This window comes from Balaenoptera acutorostrata, chromosome 15 (assembly GCF_949987535.1).
Source record: "Balaenoptera acutorostrata chromosome 15, mBalAcu1.1, whole genome shotgun sequence".
NCBI classification, from domain to species: Eukaryota; Metazoa; Chordata; class Mammalia; order Artiodactyla; family Balaenopteridae; genus Balaenoptera; species Balaenoptera acutorostrata.
The window spans coordinates 61,240,651-61,249,514 of record NC_080078.1 but is presented as its reverse complement, the minus strand read 5'-3'; the positions used below and the strand labels follow the sequence as shown (position 1 = coordinate 61,249,514).

The following is an 8,864-nucleotide window of genomic DNA, read 5'->3' as shown; positions in this document are numbered from 1 at the left end:
ATGATTCACCATCTTAATACCTCAAGGAAAAACATTTTTGTTTTCACATATTTAAGATTCTTGCTATCATTTTTCTAAGTAGTGTGAGCGCTGTTTGCATTAAATACTCAGAGGTACTTGATTTGAGGAGTGAAAAATGTTCTCAGAGGAATTCGGATCAAATTACTATTTAAGCCAAGCGTGTGACAGGGAGTAAGACTGCTATCATCATCCGATGTTACAGATGAGAAAGATGAGGCCCATAGAGGTGAAGGGGCTTGCCCAGGGTCACACGACCCGTCAGTGGGCCAACGTGCTCTCCGCCAGGCCCCGCCGCCCAGCTCTAAGTGCAGGCCGGTGTGGAGGTGGGAGAGGCCCCTACTCCATGCGTGCTGGCGTCTCCTCCCGCGCCCTCTGGAGCAAGACACTAACTATCTCTTTAAGAAGGAAAGTGAAGCGGGCCGCTTACGCAGCTGCCGGCAAGCCGCCGACTGGCTGGTCCCCTCCATCCACCTCACCCTCCCTTCCCCTCCCTCCCTCCCTCCCGGCAGCCCCAGCCCCGGCGAGCACCCAGCTAGCCGCCTCCAGCAGGGGCTCCGGAGAGCAGTTCGGCGGCCTGGGCAGGGCAGCCGAAGCCATGGAAGCCTCCGCAGGTGATGACAGGAACCTCCCGGCCCACCGCCCAGCAGTGCCGCCGCAGCCCGGAGTGCCAAGTGCGGGGTGGGGGGAGGGGAGGCGCGGGCCCCGCAGGGGAGCGGCCGGAGCGCCAGGCGGACAGCCAGCCCTCCAGGCTTTCCGGCCGCGGCGGCCCAGCTGTCAGCGGCCGGGGACTCGGCGGCCCGCTGTCCCCGCCCGCGCTCACCCGCCCCTGTCTTGTCTGTTTTCCCCACCGCCGCAGGTTGCTGATCTGGGCCAGGCAGCTGCAGCAGCGACTGCAGAGGCGCTGCGCCAAGCCGGGCCGGAGTGGTGAGAGCCGGCGGGGCTGCGGAGGGCGAGTGGACTCAGGTGAGGAGGCCTCGGCGGAGCAGGGATGGGGGCCTGTGCTGCACCGCGGCGGCCGGCGGGCGGGGGCTGCTCTCTGCGGCAGAATCCCTCAGAGGGCACCAGCCGAGGAAGGGTTAACTGTGACTCATTCTTACCATCCCTTCATTCCCCTACATCCTTCGAAGCGCCCCACCACCACCACCTAGAAATTCACTAATTAGAGGATGCTGGTGGCAGCAGAGAAGATGCCCAAAGTGGGCTATTTGGAGGATTTTAGGGATCACCCCTTTCCTATTTGTTTTCCTCTTACGGCATTTGGCAAACGTTTAAGCCTCTTTCTTTCTTGAAGGAGGAGCAAGAGTACCTGGGGGTGGGGGAAGCATGGAACCCCACACCCAGCCCAAGGTCAAGTGCCAATGACTGCTTCCTTCCCATATTCTCCCCTGAGAAGAACCAGGGCCCTGCAGTAGATCTGGAAAAAAATGTCCATGACCCCTAGAGTAGGAGATCTAAGCCTCAGTCTCCATGGATTCTCCACGGGATGTGATGGTTTCTTCTGCTCCTCACCAGGGAGCTGGGCTGTTGGGAACACCTACTAGCCTGGGAAGCGCCCATATTCCCTTACTCAGCCCTGCAGATTGAGGAGAGGCCTGGAGACACACTGCCTGTTTCCTCTGCCTTCTCTGCCCATCTGGAGGTGGGATGGGCTGGAGTTGCTTCCCAGAAAAAGGTGATCTCTGCAGGCAGGGTCGGGTAGGGAAAGTGCCAGAGACTGGGGTTCTAGTCCTTTTGCTTGCTCGTAGGCCACAAGTAGCCATCTTAAAATTCTGTAGGTGTGGGTGTCTGTCTGTTAATCTGTTAAATTCAGGAGTTGGATTAGATGGTCTGTACAATTTTAATATGCCATTCAAGCAGCTCTTACATGTCAGGGGGACATCCCTATTAAAGCAACCCAGAATTTAAACTTGGGTCTATGAAATAAACTGAGGGGTTTCCTCAGTTGATCTTTTTCAACTCGAGACTTCTCAAGTGAAACATTGACTGTGTGGGCTTCGTGGAACTGGAGGTATCAGACAGTCCTATATTGTCATCTCTGCGCCATCACTGGGATGACCTTTGTCAAGTTACCTCCCTTCCCCAAGCTTCAGTTTCCTCATCTGTAAATCTGGGAAGAAGGGTACGTATCTCAGAGGGTTGATATAAGGATTGAATGAGACATATATGAAAGCACTTAAAATAGTGCCTGTGCCTGGCACATAATAGGTTCTCGGGGACACAGGAGTTGGGAGATAGACTGGAGGAAGAGAGGAGGGGTGGCTGCTCGTAGTCAGGTTCTCTCCCACCTCCCCCACCCCACCGGTCTCTTTTACATCCCTGCGGATGGTTCCCTGCCAGGGGATAATGAATGCTGGAGTGTGTTGGGCTGCCAGGCTGAGGGGCCTAGGAAGCAATCAGGAGGTACAAACATTTCCACTGCAAGGGCGCTGACATCATTCCAGCAATGATGGTCCCAAGGAGGCATATATAGCCCAGCACTGGGTTTGGAAAATCTTGGCATCCGAGGGCAGAGTCCCTAAGGGAACAGAAACATCAGAATCTTGTGTGCTGGCAGGGAGGCAGGGACCGTGGCTTTCTGGTTTCACATGAATCCCACTGCTGCTCCCTTGCCCTCCCAGGAATCTCTCATTAGAATCTCCATGAGACAAGGAGGTCAAGTTTTTGGTGTCTGTATTTTCTATTCTCTATCTTCCCTCCTGCTGTCCTGTTCAGCCTTTCATTCATCTTTTCTTGCTCCAGCTTATTTCAAAGATACATTCTGCCGCTTGACAGCATGATAAAGAAGCCTCCCCACAGGGTGGGGCAGGGCATTTTACTGCTGCACCATTTGGGCCAAAAGGAGTTGTTATGTCCCCACCCGCCCTAAATCCCCATTAGATTGTGAGCTTCTCCTGGCAGAGGCATGGACTTTTTCCTCTCTGTGTCTCCAATCTCAAGGCCATGGCTAGGCATAAAGTGGGTCCTCAGGAAGTGCTGAATCAAATAAGTTGGAGGAAATTATGTCCCTAAGCCAACCAGGTTAGGGAGAAACTGTGAGAATGTGTTGACAGTGTAGGGAAAAGCATTTTAAAGTATAGGGTACTGTGCCAGTTGTTGATTGTCATTATTTATTGCTCGTACTGTTATTATTGCTATTGCCAGGGGCCAACAGTTGTTTTACCTTCTCCTCAAGTCAGGCTTGAAGGGATTAGATGTGCCTGGGGGGTGTGATTCTGTTGACAAACAGATGGTTCTGGCTGGTGAAAGATAAGCATGAAGGGAAGAGGATGGGAAAAGAGTGATTCCAGCCACTTCCTGTGTTTCGGGGAGGGGGCAGATAAGGAGAATCAAACGGGCCAAAATGGACATGTAGCAAAAAATCAGGAGACCCAGGTCCCAGGTCTTGTTCCACCACCACCTCAATGTGTGACCTTGGGCCAATCACACCTCCACTCAAGACCTCTGGGTCTCCAGCTATAAAACGAGAAGACTGGACCGCATAATCCCTAAGGCCCCTTCTGGTTCTGACATTTTGTCAAGTGGATTTTGTTAAATAAAAATGAGACAACTATTATTACTCTCAGTATCATTTATGGAATAGCAGACCATTACATATTTCAGGTGATCCTCATAACAGATTATACCACTTTGAAAGATGAGGAGACTGAGGCTTAGAGAGAGTGACTTGCCTAAGACTGCACAGCTCGAAGTGGCAGACTTGTTATCTGACACCCGGTCTATCTGACTTGAAAGGGTGAGCTCTTGCAAAGGTTTCACAGCCTCCCCTTGTCATCACTGTGAATTGTATGTACACTTGCACACGTGCATAGGGCTTTGGAGGAGGGAAAGCTGTGAAGGATTCGTGACAAAAGATCAGGCATTTCCCCAAAGGGATTGTTGCAGGGGACTTGCTGGGTTGAAGAGTATGTAAGTCAGTGCTGGAAAGTCTTCCTTGCACTGTGAGCTCTGCCTTGCTGATGGGTGGTGGGTGCCCCTTTACCAAGGAGAACAGCCAGGAGTGAATGACAATCATGACAGGCACACTTTTTGAGCTCCTCCTATGTCCTGTGCTCTGTTTTACACAGGTTCACGTACTCCTCAGACAATCCTATAATGTAAGCACTACAATTTTACCCATTTTACAAGTGAGGAAGCCAGGGCAGTGAGGCAAAGGATCTCGCCCAGAGTTACACAGCTAATGTGTGGTAGAACTCGAGACAGTTTAGCTGGAAATGCACTGTACTGAGAGTTGAAAAGGCTGCTTTTAGTCTGAGCCCTCTTACTGACCGAGTGATTTTGGATTGGCCAGTTTCCTTCTGCATGTCACAAATGGGCTGGATGCATCTCTGGCTCTAAAGGGCCTAAATGCTGCCTTATCCCAGAACAGGAGTGGAGGGGACTCCTTGTCTAGCTAAACATGTATCAGCCTTTGTTTATTATTTATTTATCAGGCCCTAGACCAAGTGCACAGGATAAAGGAAGGAGTAAGAGGCGATCCCTAGTTTCAAGAAGCTCACGGCTAACAGAGGGAGACAAATATCTAAATGTGTAGGTATGATGAACCATCTAGGAGCTGTGATAATACTGATGTGGGTGTAATGGGACAGGGAGGGGGGATGGCCTTTCCTACTCAGTGGGTCAGGAAGGTGAGGGTGATGCCATTTTCTGTGTTGAATTTGTGTGTAATAATAATAATAAATGTTCTACCCAACTTAGGACATTTCCAAACAGTTCTTGGCTCTTGACCCCAGCAACCCAAAAAGTGGCCACAGAGTCTGAGGGACCATCCAAACTCACTCTGTGGCACAGTTCCAAAGGAACCATCCATTTGTCTCAGGTGGGCCTGAACCTTCCCTGTCATCAGAGGCCTCTAGAGGCAGGACTCTGAGGCTCCTCTTGGAAAGCCTGTCTAGTGCCTATAACAATCCAATAGGCTTGGGAACTTCTTCCTCATGTCATTCTTTCACCTGTCTGGAGCACCTGACCCCTGGAGAGCTGAAGGCATTTACCCAAGATTACTCAGCAAGGCTGGGATCAGAACTCTGGCCTAGTGGAATTGCATTTCTGAGCCATATGTGGATCTTTCTACATCTGGGTCAACAGGGACCTAACGGGCTGTTTCTTCATTTGATGGGCAGCTTGCACTGAGTGGGAGGTTTGATGCAGGTGATATGAAGCTTGAGCTGAAGGCCCTTGTAGAGGATGAGGCCTGTGCTCCCAGGCTGCTTTTTACTGCTTAGTGGAGAGATATTTATGAAGTGTTTGTCACATGCTAGCACCTCCGAATTGAGGTGCTGAGCCAACCAAAAGGGAGCATCTGGGAAGCAGCCTGGTGCAGTGGAAAGAGCCAGCACCGAGGGGCTGGGAGACTCTTCTCAGCTCTGCCAGGACTCCCTGGGTGGCCTGGGACGAGACTCTTTGCTTTTCCACACTGCAAAATGATAGTCAGAGGTGGTGAGCTCTAAGGGCTCTTCAAGTGCTGACTGGCTAATAATTCAGTAACTCTTCCCTCTGTTCCAGAACCACTTTAGGGGGTACAAGAGTGGATAGGATACAGATAACTGTAACTTGAGGAAGAATGAGATAAATATAACAAGAGGAATGAGCAAATGCTCTGTGAGTTTGCTGGAGGGAGAGGGCTTGGGAAAAGCTCAGTTCAAAAGCCACCTCTTCAAAGATAGGATGAGACATAGATAGAGGTGGGGGTTTTTTGAACCAGGAGGAGTAGCAGAAACATGCTGTCATTCTGCAACAAGAAGGCCGTATAGCAGAGCAATGGTCCTCAGACTTAGATTTCAAAGATCAGTACATTTGGGAATGTATCCTAGGTTGGCCAACTTTTTATTCTGCCAGGTAAAGACACATGACACTAGTTCTGTTTACTATTACTATCATATAGTCAGAGAAAGAACATTTTAATACCTTTAGCCCCAAAGTAAGAAGGCTATATAAAATCAGAAAAAAGTATTCCTTCAAACTGAATGCATTTTGCTTTATTAAAAACTCACTGCATTGTCCATACTTTTGCTGCAGACCAGTGTCCTTGTGTTTGGCTCTGAAGTCAGGCTGCTTGGGTTCGAATCCTGGCCAAGTTACTTTTTCTCTCAGAGCCTCTGCTTCCTCATCTGTAAAATGGGGACATGATGTTATCTACCTCATAAGGTCATTAGGAGGTCTGCATGCCATGATAAAACATGAAAAGCAAGGGACCTCAAACCCTGTTGTCTATGTTGGGCTCTTTGGGGGTGATAGTAAATTAGAGAGTGTTGCTTGAAAGAGGTGGCCGCTAGCCCGCTCTCGCCACTGCTGCCGTGCAAGAATGTGGGCCTCATGTTGTCACATCTTCTCATTTGTAAGAAATCTGGATGTTTGTGACACCTCTTGATTTTTTTAATGTGGCCAACTAGGAAACACTTTAAAACGCACCCATTAACGTGTGTCTGTGTCAGGCCATCAGTCTCTGTCCCCTGATGTACAGTGTTAGATGCCAGGTGCGTAGTGCTCATAGTTGTCCCCTGAGGATGAGGGCGGAGAAGGGAAACGAGGCTGGAAGTGCAGGCCTGGGCCAGGGATGCCCTGTCTGCAAGGCAAGGGAACATATTACTTTGGCCACTTGTGATCTTCTGCTTCTGGGCCCCCAGCTTCAAAGGCCCAATTAGTGCCCCTTCCCTTCTGGCAACACTGTCAGAATGGAGTCTCTAGAGACTGAGGCCTCCAGGCACCTCTGAGCCCCCTTGAAGCTGTCACTGGTCGGCCTCCCTACCACAGGGTCTCTGGAAGCTTGGTGGGCAGCCTCAGAAGAGCGAACTTGGCTGATGGCGTGTGAAGCCGGCCCAGAAGCCACCCTCGAGAGGGAGGCGGGAGGAGAGGCTCTGGCAGCTCCTCAGCGGGAGAGGTGCTTCCTGTTCTCTGGAAGCCATGCTGGTTCTGCCACCTCTGCCTGGGTTGTGGTGAGGTCTGGACAGCAAGTGGTCTCTCTGTAGAGAGCTCTGCCACACAGCCCCCACCGAGGAAAAGCTGGGATCTGAGTGTGGAGGAAGCCGGGAGCCTTCTCAGAGAAGGACCTCAGAGGAGTTCCTAATTAGCAGGAGGAGCCCCGCCGACATGCTTTCAGGACATTCTGGGATTCAGACTAAAGCCACTGAGGACAGTTTACATTTTTGTGGCTCTAGTTAATCAAATATTCATCAAGCACCTACTGTGGTCAGGCTTTATCCGGGCCGCTGTGGGAGAATGCAAAGAAGTATTTCCATCCATTCATTCAGCCAGTGTGTACAGAGTGTCTGCTCTGTAAGCAGGCCCCAAGATGTGGTCCCTCCCCTTAGGGAGCTTTTCAGGCTGATAAATATATATGGATGGTACATGGAGCCTGGCTCATAGGAATATTAATAACAGCTGCTGTTTAATTGTGTGCCTTCTGAGTAAAAGATACCAGCCATATAGTACCTGCTTTAAAGAGTGGGTACTGGGATTGAATGGAATCCTCATCTGAAGCACTCAGCACTGTGCCCGCCACACACTGGTCCTCAATAAAAGGGTAGCTGCATTATAGTTAACTTGGAAAATTGGGCAGATCCAGAAGAAAGACCAAGACACAGATGGGTCAGAGAAAACAGGACGCAAAACAATTCAGGCCCACTTAGCATATGTTATCCTCATTTTATAGATGAAGACACTGAGGCTCAGGGAGAGGAAGCAGTTTGTTCAGAGTTACACAGCTGCTGTGTAGCAGAGCCTGCACTTAAATGCTGGTCAGTTTGGCATCGAAGCTATGTTCCTTCTTCTAAGCCATATTGCCTCTAAAGCAGTGGGTAATGAACAAAGCAATAAAACTACCACATTCGACAGGTGAGGCAGTGCCACCTGGTGAGGTTAGGCGTTTTTATAATTGAGGAAGCTGGGACTAGTGGAAAGAAGGAACTGGCCAGAGTTATATAACCAGGAAGTGGTAGGGTTGGGACCCCAATCTAGGCATACTGGACATGTCTTCCCACACTGCTGGGGCAGAATAGTAGCCATTGAGGGTAAAGATAGTTGTCTCCAGATACTCAAAGTTCAGTCACAGGAAAGAGCCCAGGCTTCCATATGCCCTGAGGGACAGAGCCCAGACCAGCACTTACAAGTGCCAGCCAGGGAGGAAAATTTTGGCTCAGTTCTAGGAAGAACATTCTAAATTGAAAAACCATCTAGCAATGAAACAATATGTTTTGAGAGCGAGCTCCTCATCTCGGGGCAGCTCACATAGGTCTGGATGTTCTAGAAGGAATTCTTGCAATGTAATGGGGTTTGGAATGCCTGTGCTTGACAGTCTTACAGTCTAGAGGATCTGGAATTCTAGTATAGGACTGGTCACAGGTGATGCAAGCGGTGGGTACCACTGGCGACCCCAGAAGAAAGGGTAACTGTAGGCTGGAGCTGTCTGAGAAAGCTTCCTGAGGGAGGAACTAGAGCGGGATCTAAAGGGCTGCGAAAAGGGAGAGGAGTAGGACAGGGTAAGGTGAGCAAGTGCTAGGGCGGTGAGCCCGCCAGTCTAGCTGGGCTGTAGGGTTAGTGCTTCTCAGCAAAGGGCATTCCCCTGTTCTCTGGGGCGTTTTAAATGGTGGAAATGGCACAGTGAGTCCTGGGTCTTTCCTCATTAGGAGGCTGGTTTGGCACCACACCCCCCTCTTACCTCCCAGCCATCCCTCCCTCCTCTCTTCATTGTACCACTCACCTCCTCCCACCCTCCCTTTCAGAGGTGGCAGACTTTGGACATTGAGCTCCCTGGGAGAAAGGTGTGCCAAACGTGGCCTCTGCAGTGAGGCGAAGCCCGCAGCGTCTGACAAAGGCCACCTTCCTCGCATTTGGGCCACAGAGCTGAAGCC

At 50.6% G+C, this 8,864-nt stretch overlaps 1 protein-coding gene across 7 annotated transcripts in view; it reads left to right on the top strand.

Moving 5' to 3' along the window:
• Nucleotides 1-502: 502 nt before the first annotated feature.
• SNPH (syntaphilin) overlaps nt 503-8,864 on the top strand; it is a 41,561-nt gene continuing 33,199 nt past the window's right edge. For 3 of the 7 annotated variants that reach the window (XM_057529435.1, XM_007193351.2, XM_057529432.1), the window contains exons 1-2: nt 509-632; nt 878-984. The gene's annotated coding sequence lies outside the window, so the exon portion shown is untranslated. Of the gene's footprint in view, nt 633-877; nt 985-4,528; nt 4,553-8,864 lie in introns of those variants that run through there. The other 4 variants (XM_057529437.1, XM_057529431.1, XM_057529434.1 and 1 more) reach the window with 3 other exon arrangements.